This window comes from Gossypium hirsutum, chromosome A09, assembly GCF_007990345.1.
Source record: "Gossypium hirsutum isolate 1008001.06 chromosome A09, Gossypium_hirsutum_v2.1, whole genome shotgun sequence".
Taxonomy (NCBI): Eukaryota; Viridiplantae; Streptophyta; class Magnoliopsida; order Malvales; family Malvaceae; genus Gossypium; species Gossypium hirsutum.
This window is the reverse complement of record NC_053432.1, coordinates 17,874,581-17,887,614: the sequence shown is the minus strand read 5'-3', so window position 1 is coordinate 17,887,614 and position 13,034 is coordinate 17,874,581. Positions and strand designations below refer to the sequence as shown.

General features: G+C 35.4%; 1 non-coding gene across 1 annotated transcript; it reads left to right on the top strand.

The window, feature by feature from the left end:
* The first annotated feature begins 1,666 nt into the window (after nt 1-1,666).
* LOC121207294 (small nucleolar RNA R71) lies at nt 1,667-1,773 on the top strand. Its single transcript, XR_005902386.1, has one exon. It is a non-coding gene; the product is annotated as a small nucleolar RNA R71 (small nucleolar RNA).
* Nucleotides 1,774-13,034: the final 11,261 nt, after the last annotated feature.

Below are 13,034 nucleotides of genomic sequence, written 5' to 3'. Positions count from 1 at the left end.
GTTATGGCATGTATAGGACTACCCATTGTTGTCTTTCGAGTACTTTATGAAATGTATAAGTGTACAGCCATGCGAAGATGGCTTGTAGAAGTGGAGTATGGCATTAGACCATTCGTATTTATGAATGTATAGATGGTTTCATGATGTAACTATGTTGGAATGGAAGTGTTGAGCAAATGATCAGCCACTAGAATGGCTAAGTATGATCATATGTGGGCTTATGTATGACAAGGCCCTAGTTGGTCCATGAAACCCCAAATTAGGTAAGGTTCACTTTGAAAACAGAAGCTGATAGCAGCAGTGGTGTGGATTGGAAAAATCACAAGAATTCGTAGGAGTGGAATTAAATAGTGAATAAATTATGTAATCGAACCTTGATGAATCTACTTTCATATGGAAGTAACGAAACAATTATAGGAACAGTACAGAAAGAGATATTCGGGTTCTTGTGGAACAGGGCCAGAACAGTTTCTGGATTCACTGTTCCGCTTTTGGAAATTCACTATAAATTGACCAGAGATAATTAGGGGTCATACCATATATGTATGGATTCCTCTCTGAGTCTAGTTTCCATAGAAACAAACGGCATCAGTATTGAAGCTCTGTGCAGAGAGATATCCCAGTCGTAATGGGAAAAGGTCAGTGTAGTCGACCCCTGTAACATGGGAGACTTTGACTAATAAACTGTACTAGTTGGCCCGACCAAAAATTCTAGAAAAAAATCCATAGGTGGGTACATGAGTCTAGTTTCAGGGAAAAATCACAAAACTGATTTTTGAGTTGTGAAACGCAAGATATGATTTTTGAAGCGACTAGTACTCAGACTGGGCAGTGTCTGGAAAATTTTTCAAAGTTTGTTAACATCTCGTGTCCGACTCCGGTGTCGGTCTCGGGTTCGGGGTGTTACAAACTAACCCTTCCTTATCTCGAACGGTAATCGCATTGAATTGTTCCCTTGGGTTTGATTCAGTATTAATCAGCAAGCTACCTTATGGTCACTCAGAAATAAGTTTGGCGAGTTGGCTTATCTGGGTTTTGAGCCCTTGAATAGATGCTTGTTCATTCTTAAGTGTTGTCTCGGTATTCTAAAAATGAATTTCTGACACCAAGATAAATTTCGTTAGCATCTCCTCAAGGTTCGATTTATTTTCCTGCTGGTAAGGTGGTTGTTGAAAGGCTAGGGGATGTTGTGGCCTTTGATTTCCTTGGCCACCCCACGAGAAGTTGGGATGGTTCCTCCAACCTGCATTATAAGTGTTACTGTATGGGTTATTTTGTGGTCTAGAATTATTGTTACCCATATATTGAACTTGTTCCTCCTTGGTGATATGGTTGAAGGATTGATATTTTGTGTGTACTCCTCCTCCATTTGAATCGCATCTTATCACTGGATGTACCTGAGTAGAACCACATAAACCATCAATCTTTAAAAGCTTTACCTGGTTAGATAGCATAGTAATCGCGTCGATGGTGAAAAAACCGGCTGTTTTTGTGGGCTTTGTTCTCATGACTTGCCACTGATAGTTATTCAGTGACATTTCTTCAATAAATTCGTAAGCCTTTAGGTGTTTTGTTGTTTAAAGTTCCACCGGTGGCTGCGTCGATAAGTTGCCTTGTTGAGGGGTTCGTACTGTTGTAAAAAGTCTGAACTTGTAACCATAGAGGTAACCTATGGTGAGGGCACATTCTCAATAGATCCTTGTATCTCTCCCATGCATCATAGAGTGTTTCTAGATCCATCTATACAAAAGAAGAGATATCATTCCTCAACTTAGCTATTTTAGCCGGCGAAAAATATTTAAGTAAGAGTTTTCTGGTCATTTGTTCCCAAGTAGTGATTGACCATCGTGGTAACGAGTTCAACCACTGTTTAGCTTTGTTTCTCAATAAAAAGGGAAACAACCGAAGGCGAATAGCATCGTAAGAAACGCAATTGATCTTAAAAGTGTCGCAAAACTCCAGAAAATTCGCCAAATGAGTGTTTAGATCCTTGTCCTGCAAACCATCAAACTGAAAAAACAGTTGTATCATTTGAATTGTGTTAGGTTTTAGTTCAAAATTATTTGCAGCAAAAGAAGGTCTAACTATACTCGATTCGGCTCCTGTTAAAGTAGGTTTAGCATAATCATACATAGTACTAAGGGCAGGATTTTGATTTATTGGATCTGCAGCAACCACAGGAGGAAGCTGATTATTTTGATTTTCAGCCATCTCCTCGGTTGTATTATGGATATCTTCCTCTTGTTCTTCCTCTATGTTTCTTACTTTTCACTTTATATCTCTTTGGTTTTTGCGAGCTGTGCTTTCAATCTCACTGTCAAAAAGTAATGGTCCTGACGGGTTTCTTCTAGTCATAAACTATAAAAACCGTTCAGAAGAAAACAAAACAAAATTTAGTAAAATTAACAAAACTAAAATAAAATTTATATTGCAATAAAATAAATGAATAAAGTAATAAAAGTTAAGCGTTCCTAATATTTTAGTTCCCTGGCAACGACGCCAAAAACTTGATGTATGTGTGATAAGTTTTATATTTATGATTAATCGTACATGAAAACTAACTATTACCATGATGAAGGCAATCGCACCTATCGAAGAGTAGTATAGTTTATAGCAAGACCGGAATGTCGAGCCCACAAGAACTAAAAGTACTAGTATTAACTTTCTTTTTATTATCTAGCCTAAAAATAAGGGGATTTACATTATCTAAACTAATTAACTAAATTAAGAATGCACAGGATGAAAATTGAGGAAATACTTTTGGGAAAATTGATTGATTTCGACAATACCCAAGGAAAAATCCACCTAGACTTCACTTGTTACTTGACTCTGAACCAGACGATTTATTCACTTGACTCAATCCGTAGAAATCCCTAAGTTATATTATTATCTCTCTCGAGACTAAAAACGTCTAACCCTAGGTTGATTAATTGAAATCTCTTTCTAATTAAAACCCCTAGTGTTGCATCAACTCCATCTATGGATTCCCTTAGTAGGTTTGACCCTAATCCGGTAGATTTATGCCGCCTTATGTCTAAGGGTGCAATCAACTCCGCTTAATTATGCTGGATCTACTCTTAGACAGGGACTTTTGCTCCTCTGAATAAGCACATCAATACTTATATCAATATCTTGGAATATTAAAACAATAATTAAGAACACATAATTAAGAACAAATCAAGTATTTATCATATAATTTAGAAAATAATAACAAGATCTGTCTTAGGTCTCATTCCCCTTAGGTATTTAGGGGATTCAATTCATATGTGTAAAAGAAAAAATCTCAGAAGAATAATAACAAGACATAAAGAAAACCCAAAAACCCCTGAAGGAAATTGAAGGTAAATCTTCAGTCTTGAAGGAGAATACGGCTTCTGAGATGGATCAATCGATTTTCTTTGAGTAATTCCTTGCTCCTACTCTATATGTGTTTTCTAGTTACCTCATGGGGTGTTTATATAGGCTTTATAATGCTTCAAGACCCTCAAGAGTGGCCGTTTCCGAATAGAACTAAACTTCTGCTTGATAGGGACATGCCCGTGTGAAGTGACTTAGGCTGTGTTTAGAGTCTGCTGAATAAACATGGGCGTGTGAGCTACCCGTTTTGAGGAAGTCCAGGCCGTGTTGATTTCCTACGTTGACCCATTTTCTCTGTTTTTGGCCCGTTTCTCACTTTTTTTACTCTCATATGCTCACCTAAGTATAAAACATGAAATTAAAGGATTAGGAGCATCGGATTCCACAAATTTAATGATAATTCATCCAAAAATATGCTAAGCATGGGACAAAAATATGTATAAATTATGACTTACCATAACTCTCTATGCTTGGACCAGACGTCTAGGCTGGTTCTAGGGTGTTACATTAAACTTGAAAACATTTTTATAAAACTTTTGAAAATATTTAAATTCTATCAATACTAAAGCTCCCACTTAAGCAATACTAGAGCTATCAATTTTTTTCTTTCGCTAAGAAGCCACCTAAGCGACTCAAGTTATTGCTTATGTAACACCCCAAAAATCCCGAAACCCAAAAATCTTGAAATCCCAAACTTTCTTTATTTTCGGTTTTGATAAAAATTGTGTTTTATGTTCCTAGCCATGTGATAATTATAGTAGGTCTTAATTATGGTTTGAGTTCAAACCTAGGAATAAATGAAATTATAGTTTAATTATTAAAAGAATCAAGGCTGGCAAGTAGTTGGGCTTTTAAATAGAATAGGGGAAAAATAGCATCAAAAAGCCTTGTGGAGGAATGGCTAAGTGACGCCACTTAGGGAGTAGGGGGTGGTGTTAGTAGCTAGCAAGGAGATCCAAGGTTCGAGTCCTAGCTTAGTAATTTTAAAAGTTTAATTTTGGCCTTCTAGAAAGATGGAAGTGGTGTGAAGATGGACTCCAAGGGGAGTGTTCAGAAGAGAAAATTAAAGAAAAGATCAAGGGGTTATCCGGGAGAAAAACGAGGAGATGAGAAGGGAGAAGTGATGGAGCCGAATTGGGAATTGGGCATGGAAAATTCAGCTATAAGGGCTATAAATAGGGGCCGAATATAGGGTTGCCAGGCTACTGCCGAAATTCTACTTCACCTTGTTGCCAGAAACCCCTTTTTTCAAAAGCCGAAAACCCTTTTCTTTTCAAGATCCAAAAAGCCGAAAACCCTTTTGTTTTTCTTTCTTTTCCTCTTGCTAATTTCTATTCTTCTCTACTCAATTTTCTTTGTTTCACTTAGCCGATTTCTTCTTCTACTCTTCTTCTTTAATTTGTACCAAATAAACATTATTCACCATACTAAGTTTGAAAAGCCAAAAAGCTAAATCTCCAAGGGCTGAATACTCTTTGACCGGATCTAGTGTAAGTGTTGCTATTCCAATCGGTTTTCTTTGCTAGGTATCGATTATTGTCCCTTACTCTTTCAATCAAATTTGGTAGGGAATTAGAATCGGATCTCAGATCTTATCTCTCTGCCGAATTGCTCTTTAGGTGTTTGCGGTTTTGGTAAGTATTCCTCATCTATTGGCTAAGGTTGGCCGAATAGCCATAGTAAGGTAAGGGGAGTTGTGTTGGATACGAGTCACCTATTATTCTGGTTTTAATAGTTACGATTGGTGCAGATCTAGGAGTTGGTCGTGGTTAGTGAAGTGGTTGTTATACTTATCGCGCAAGGTAAGGTTAAGGTGATATTCTGGCTTTTGGTAAAGTATTTGATAAGTATATAAGATTAATCTTTGAGTGATATCGATTGTAGGTTTGGGCTAGGGAGATCGCATTACGCTTGCTTACCAGGTGTATACATACACTGCACACACTTTATGTATCCACAAAAGCCAAAATGCCGAAAAGCCGAAAGTTTGGCTACAGTAGTCTTACGAGTGCGCAAACACTCGTAAGGGGGAGACCGATAGGTTGCTTGAGGCCCACGGGCGATTTCGTGGACTTGGGTTGTGATTTGGCCATATAGGCCGGAATGGGCTAAATGGGCCCGATGGGCAGTTGGGCCCATAATAGGCAAAAACTGAATGTTAATGCTATGTGATAAGAACTTGTATGTGAGCATGAATATGAATGTGACTGGGCCTAATGGGCCATATAAATGTGATTTGGGCCTAATGGGCCATATACAGGTGATTTGGGCCTAATGGGCCATATGAATATGATTAGGCTCAATGGCCTAGATATAGGTATGTGAAATTGTTTGGGCTTTGTAAGGGGTTTTAGGCCTAGTATATGATATCTACATAAGACTTAATTAATATATTGCGATCGTGGACAAGTCAAAGGGTTAAGGTGTGGCAATGGGTATATGCATGTCTAGGATTGGATCTACAGAGAGCTTGGTACTTAAGCGATCTTAATGACTCACCTCCTCTTCTCTGGAATCCTACTGGTGCATAGTGTTCGTTCATCTTAGCTCACGGGACTCGTTAACGGGCGAAGGTAAGTGAAAGCCTTAATTAAGGGAAAATTACCAAAATGCCCCTAAGGGCGAAAATGACCAAAATACCCCTAGGTGTAGAATGTAAGTTTTATGGATGTGACATGCATACATATGATATTCTGCTTAGGTTTCATTTGGGTGGGAATTATGGAACGAAGGAAGTATATGAGGATCACATGGTTGCTTGACAATCGTAGATTCACCGACGGCTTTTAAAGCCCAATATGTAAATGAAGGTAGTTTCGCAACCGGGCTACCATGGTGTGTGGTCTGGGTGGGTCGATATTTATATTCCCACATGGTGTGACGGGGGACGGATCTGGTGTGTAGCGGATGGATAATCTGGATGGGATTGCATTGCATGATTGATGAATGATGTTTTTTTTGAATGCTTGTTTTCCGTCGAGGGTTGTACACACTGAGTTTGTGAAAACTCACCCCCTCTTTTATTTTATTTTCAGGTGATGCTCAGTAGAAGGTTCGATGTCTGGAGGGACTCTAGGTGGCCAGCTAGCAAGATAAATTGGACTTGTTGTTTTTAAGCATATAAGTTTTTATTTCATTAAGCATGTTTCAAATAATATTGTAATAAGGGTTTTATTATGTTTACTTGAATTATTGTTATTATTTTCATTGTAATCACACGAAGTTGAACATGGGTTTCCTAAATTATAGTATGCTTTCTACGTTTTTGCAATTAAATTTTTAAATGATAAGTTTTCTTAAATCAAATGTTTTAAACAAGGTTTTCACAACTGAAAGGTTTTTTTTTAGTTTCTTTTGTTTTAAGAAGGGTTTTCAATGAAAACACGATTTTTGCTAAAACACTTCAATGTGACACACCAGATTCGGCCATAGCATTTGGGTCGGGTTTGGGGTGTTACAGCTTAGGCGAAACTAATTAATAGAGACTATTTGTTAAGAAGTCGCCTAGGCAGCACAAGTTGCCACTAAGGTAACCATTAATCATTTCATACTTCCATAAACAACGCCATATCATCTTAATGGGTTTCAAATTACTATATATCTATTCTGAAGCTTATTTAAACTTAAAATAAACTGTATACATGTACTTGAGATGAATGGTGAAATAAACGACTTTAAGAAAACCGAAAGAAATTCAAGTTACAAATTGATTTTATAAATATTAGTCAAAATTATGTTCTTATGTACATGCCAAAAATTCTGATACCATGATAAATATTACATATACATAACAAGCTCTAATTAAGGGTGATGAGAGGTTCCCAAGCTTGGACCTTAAACTTTTCGACGAATCCTTTTCCTACACGTTTTAAAGAACTAATGTGTGAGATTAATGAGCTCTGTAAGTAACAACGGATAAACCTACTTATCATATACTTTGTTAGCGTTGAGTCCTTCATAACCATGTTATATCATTACATTCAAGCCATATTTAAGTACCATTAACTGTTTCATTTGAATTAACTGACTTGTTGGTCTCAACTTACATTTTAAGGTTTGTTAAACAATCATTATGAAATTCATACTTAAGACTCTCACAAATGTTTCGAATAATACTTATTACATTATACTCTTTCTTTTATATCAACTTTCCAAAATTTTATGCACCAAACATTTCATTTCCATTTCTTTTATTAAGATGCAAGTGTTGGCCTATTACTTTAATTTAATTAAGAATTTACTTACTAAGTTCATATATATATAACTTGTTACCATATTAATTTTTTAGTATCATAATTTGCTCATGGACTTTGTAGAAATAATTTTATGCTTTTATTTTTAATTCTTACCTCATTTTCAGATTGATGCCCAGGGAAACCTTGATAAAACATGATCCAGACACTACAACACTCCACATACACTAGTAAGCATATAGCGTAATGCCTAAACACAATAGAACTCCAGATTAGATAAGCCTCTAATTAGGTAGCATATGCCCCATGGTCCACAACATATGCCTGATCAAAGGGTAATGTAATAGAACTCTAGGTACATATCTCATATCTTTAAACCCCACATAACACTAATACAAAACTTTAGTGAAACATATACATATGACCCGAATTGGCATGCCAACTGTATCCTAACCTTTCTACCATGTTAGATGGGCTTAAACATTCTTGACTAAAGTATTAGAGAAATTTGATTTCAAAATGGTATTGCAATAGTGGAAAATTAAAATTTTGAAAACCAAGTCGGTTTGTGATATTTATAGCAATAAACTTTTCCTAAAAAGTAGTGCTTTGTACGAGACAAATCCTAGACGTTCCCAACTTTCAACCGAACAGCCTTCTCTGCTATTCTCGTACCACGAATCACTTAGAGTGTGGGATTAAACAATCATGTATCAAACACAAAACTAGAAACCATTTATCATTTTCAATAGGAAAGTAACTCTATCTCAATAGAAACCAATAGAATTGTTATTCCTAGAAAATAAAATCTTGACCGCCTCCGGACATATGAATGTCCAGAGTGTGAATACTGCAATAAAATATAGAATAACAAGGCAGTATCCACAAGTATACGGGTCAAGTTGTAATATAGTTTTACAACGAAGTAGGTGAGGTGATTACTCTGAGGATCGTACCCAAGGGAGGCGAGCGCTAGATCAATTCTAACCTAAATACTAAAAGATCTAATTAGTACTTTAAATAAATTATACTACGAGAACATAAAAGAAAGGTTTTTAAAGTTTTTAGAATAATAAAATAAATAATAGAAAATAAATAAAATTTAGGAGTTAGAATAGTAGAGTAAATCAAATCTTGATTATGGGTGATTAGCTCACTTTGGTAATCCCCATCAATTGTTGCTTTGGGTTCCTTGTGTAACACCCCTATCCCGTAACCGTCGCCAGAATAGGTAAGGGGCATTACCGGACTTGTAACTCATGTCAGAACAGTAAAATTTTGAACTTTTTCTTGAAATAAAGATCGTTCATTTAAATAAGTACTAAGCACAACCAGAGGTAAAATTTAAACTTCACTAAGTAAACATTCAAAAGATGCCATTTTCGCATGGCTTATATACATCAACCAAAAATATTCTTCCGCCACTAGTCTATTCTATACATGCCATAAAATAATTCTAAACATAACAGTAACAAGAGGTGGATAGTGATAGTGTGACTAGTTGCTGACGATCCCCGAGCCTGTAGCTTCGCAATGAGATCTATAAAACAGAGGAAACAGAGTAAACGGAGTAAGCATTACAATGCTTAGTAAGTTTTAAGCAGTGTCAACAGATAACAATCAAATTATAACATAGTTGTTCGTATATTTTATTTCACTCTTCCTTCGGGCATACCATCCCTTTACCGAATATGCACATCTCATCATATACAATAGGCAGATAAACTTTCACATAAAAGTGAGCTCATGTGACATAAATATATTGTATGATTTCACATAACCTCTCACACTGATCTGATGTCACATAATCATAGGAATACTCTCATAGATTGCTCTCGTATGCATCACATAACTACCTTATGATTTAGTTCAAATCAAGCTCACATATAAACTTGGAGTACATACCTGTTTAACCTTTCGCATTGAATATATTTATAAGCAATTCTTATTACGAAGTCTTATAGCTTTAACCTCTACTCGGATTATCGGCGAGAGCTTTAGCTCAGACGAAATCTCCACACGAAGTTATCGGGTCTTACCCGGACAAAATCTCCACAAGTAGTCGGATTATCGGCGAGAGCTTTAGCTCAGACGAAATCTCCACACGAAGTTATCGGGTCTTACCCGGACAAAATCTCCACAAGTAGTCATCGGGTCTTACCTGGACATAATCTCCACACGTAGTTATCGGGTCTTACCCGGACATAATCTCCACACGTAGTCATTGGGTCTTACCCGGATATAATCTCCACACGTAGTCATCGGGTCTTACCCAGAATATATTTCCAAGTTTCATGTACATTTAATCACATGTTACAACATTCGCATCGACTGTCATATTTGTAATTCATTTGCCTCATCAAATATCTAATAATACACACCTTTCACATTGGTCGTTCGGCCACAATATACGCACATCGCCTACATATTTTACACAAGCCATTCGGCTTTACCACATATACATATCTCATATATATATTTCACATTGACCATTCGGCTTTACCACATATGCATATCTCATACATATTTCACATTAGCCATTCGGCTTTACCACATATACATATCTCATACATATTTCACATTAGCCATTCGGCTTTACCACATATATGCATGTTCATATTCACCACATTGGTCATTCGGCCTTATCACACATATGCATGCTCACATTCATCACATTGGCCATTCGGCCTTATCACATATATGCATGTTCACATTCATCACATTGGCCATTCGGCCTTATCTCATATATACACATTCACATTCATCACATAAAATCCTAAATCAAAATATAAATTTTCATGTATTCACATCACAATTATCCAAATATACTTCACATACCACATATACTATCATGTATACACTTTGTCTTGGCCGAATCTACATCAATCATTTTCCAATGAATAATTCAATTTCACGCCATACTATCATTTCATATTCGAATACTCATAAACTTACAATTTCACAAATTTTAATATCAAAGATCCGTCTAACACTCATATATCGTTTTACAATATCACGATTTAGAATTCACGTATGGGTTTAATCAATAGCTTATGAGCAACTAAAACAAGTTTTATCCATGTTTACAACAAAATCACATATTCACTACGAGCTGTTTTCCTGAGCAATAGTCACTAAATTATTTATAACTGGAGCTACAAAACTCCAAATCACTTTCCGTTAATTTTCCTTGAATATAGACTCGTATATCTTCCATCCATAAAATTTCAAGAATTTTAGGTTTGGCCAATCAATACCAGATTTTTCTTAAAGTTTCCCATGTTTCACTGTTTGACTAATCTGACCACTCTTCACTACGAATCAAATTTTTCATTGTACAGAATTCATAATGTGTTCTATTTGATTTCATTTGAAACTAGACTCATTAAGGAGTCTAATCATATAAATCTTATCTTATAACCATTTTTTTAAAAATTATAATGATTTTCCAAAAACAGAACAGGGGATTTCAGAGTCATTCTGACACTGTCCCACACAACTTTAAATATCTCTTTATAGGAAATTTCTTTGCTTCCATGGTCTCTTTTATAAGAAACTAGACTAACTAAGCTTTGATTACATATTTTATTCAGCCTATAATTCCACACCAACAATTTATAGTGATTTTCTAAAATCACGTTACTGCTGCTGTCCAAAGCAAATTATTACAATTTGCTCTTAAATTTCCAAGTCGAAACACTTATGAACTTACCATTTGAGTTTAAGACATATCATGGCCACATCATATCTTATTAAATCAACCCATTATGTCTTATTATGATTGAATTTACTCAACGTTTAATCACTTAAAACTTACCTTGGAAGTTGCCGAACGATTACGACGGCTATTCGATCACTTTTTTCTTTCCCTTATCCAACTTTGATCCTCTAGGCTCTTGAGCTAAATCAAACAATTTACTTCCCAAATTAAACATAGTCATACGACATCCATATACATTTTATACTAGCCGAAATGTACCATCAAGATATACTTTACTCAAATAATTTACATTGGCCGATCATGTATAATGTTTTGTAGCTTAATAAATTTATCATACATTATGTATTCATAATATTGTGCAGCCAATTATCCATGGTCATACACACACAATCAAAAATAAATACCAAATTTTCATATCCTTTATGCCCTAAGCCGAATACACTTGTCATGTTCACCTACATTTTTCAAGTACAACATTCTCATATTCGGCATTAGTATCAAGCATAATAGCCAATTCTTCCCACCATTTCCAAACCATTTCATCAATGCAATCATACCATTACAAATCAACTTAAAATAACCATATCTAATAATCAAATACCTATAGCATTGCACATTTCTCACATAGCAAGTACAACTAAATTCATTATTAATATATATATATCTAAACACTTAACTACAAGATTTAATCACCATTATCAAATCATAAAACAGCTTATAACCATCATCTATATTTACTTCACATAAACCGAAATAACCATTACATCATCTTTAAAACACTTAGTATTTTACCCATTTAATCAAGCCAAATCTCAAGACCATTCCATCACACAAATTATACCATAAATCATACTTATAATTTGAGTTAATCCATGGCCGAAAATCACCATCATTAACATCATTATCAAACCAAAACCAAAACACATCTATCATCCGTATACCAAGCTTACCAAAACAAACTACTATGAGTTTCAAGCTTATTGACCGAATCTCAAACCTCAAAATTATAAGTTTAATCTATGGGATGAGTAGAGTTTGAACTAATCATCTCAAACATGCATAGATTTTCAAGAATCATTCAATACATACCTCATTCTAGCCATCTTCTAAGCCAAAATCAAAGCAACCAAACTTTCTTCTCCCTCCCTTTAGGCTACGGCAATGGAGGACAAGGATCAACCAACTTTTGATTCAATTTTCTCTATGACCGAATGCACATACCTTAAATTTTTAGCTTGCTATCTTGCCAAAATCCTCAAAACATATTTCTTCTTTCTTTCTCAAACATTCGGCAAGAACAAGGTAAGGGTGTATGGCTCTCTTTTTTTTAATACTTATTTCCTATTATAAAACCATGTAGTCATTATAATATTAATACAAAATGCATATATTTTGTATCCCATACCATCATGGCCGGCCACTTCCTCTAAAGTGGGGAATTTGACATGCAAGACCATTATTTTCAATACATGCTTTAATAGACCCTTATAGATTAACCTATCACTTTTCAAAAATGTCACACATAAGTCCTATTAACTAAATTCACATGCAATTTACTAAATCGAAGCTTAAAACTTTCACACATTCATATTCACATATAATAAACATAAAATATGACGACTAATTATTTTTATGACTCGATTTTGTGGTCCCGAAACCACTTTTCGACTAGGGTCAAATTAGGGGTGTCACAACTTGTCAATCAACTAATCGCTACCCTAGCAAGATCTTTCTATCTTCCACTAACATAACAAGTTAGCAAG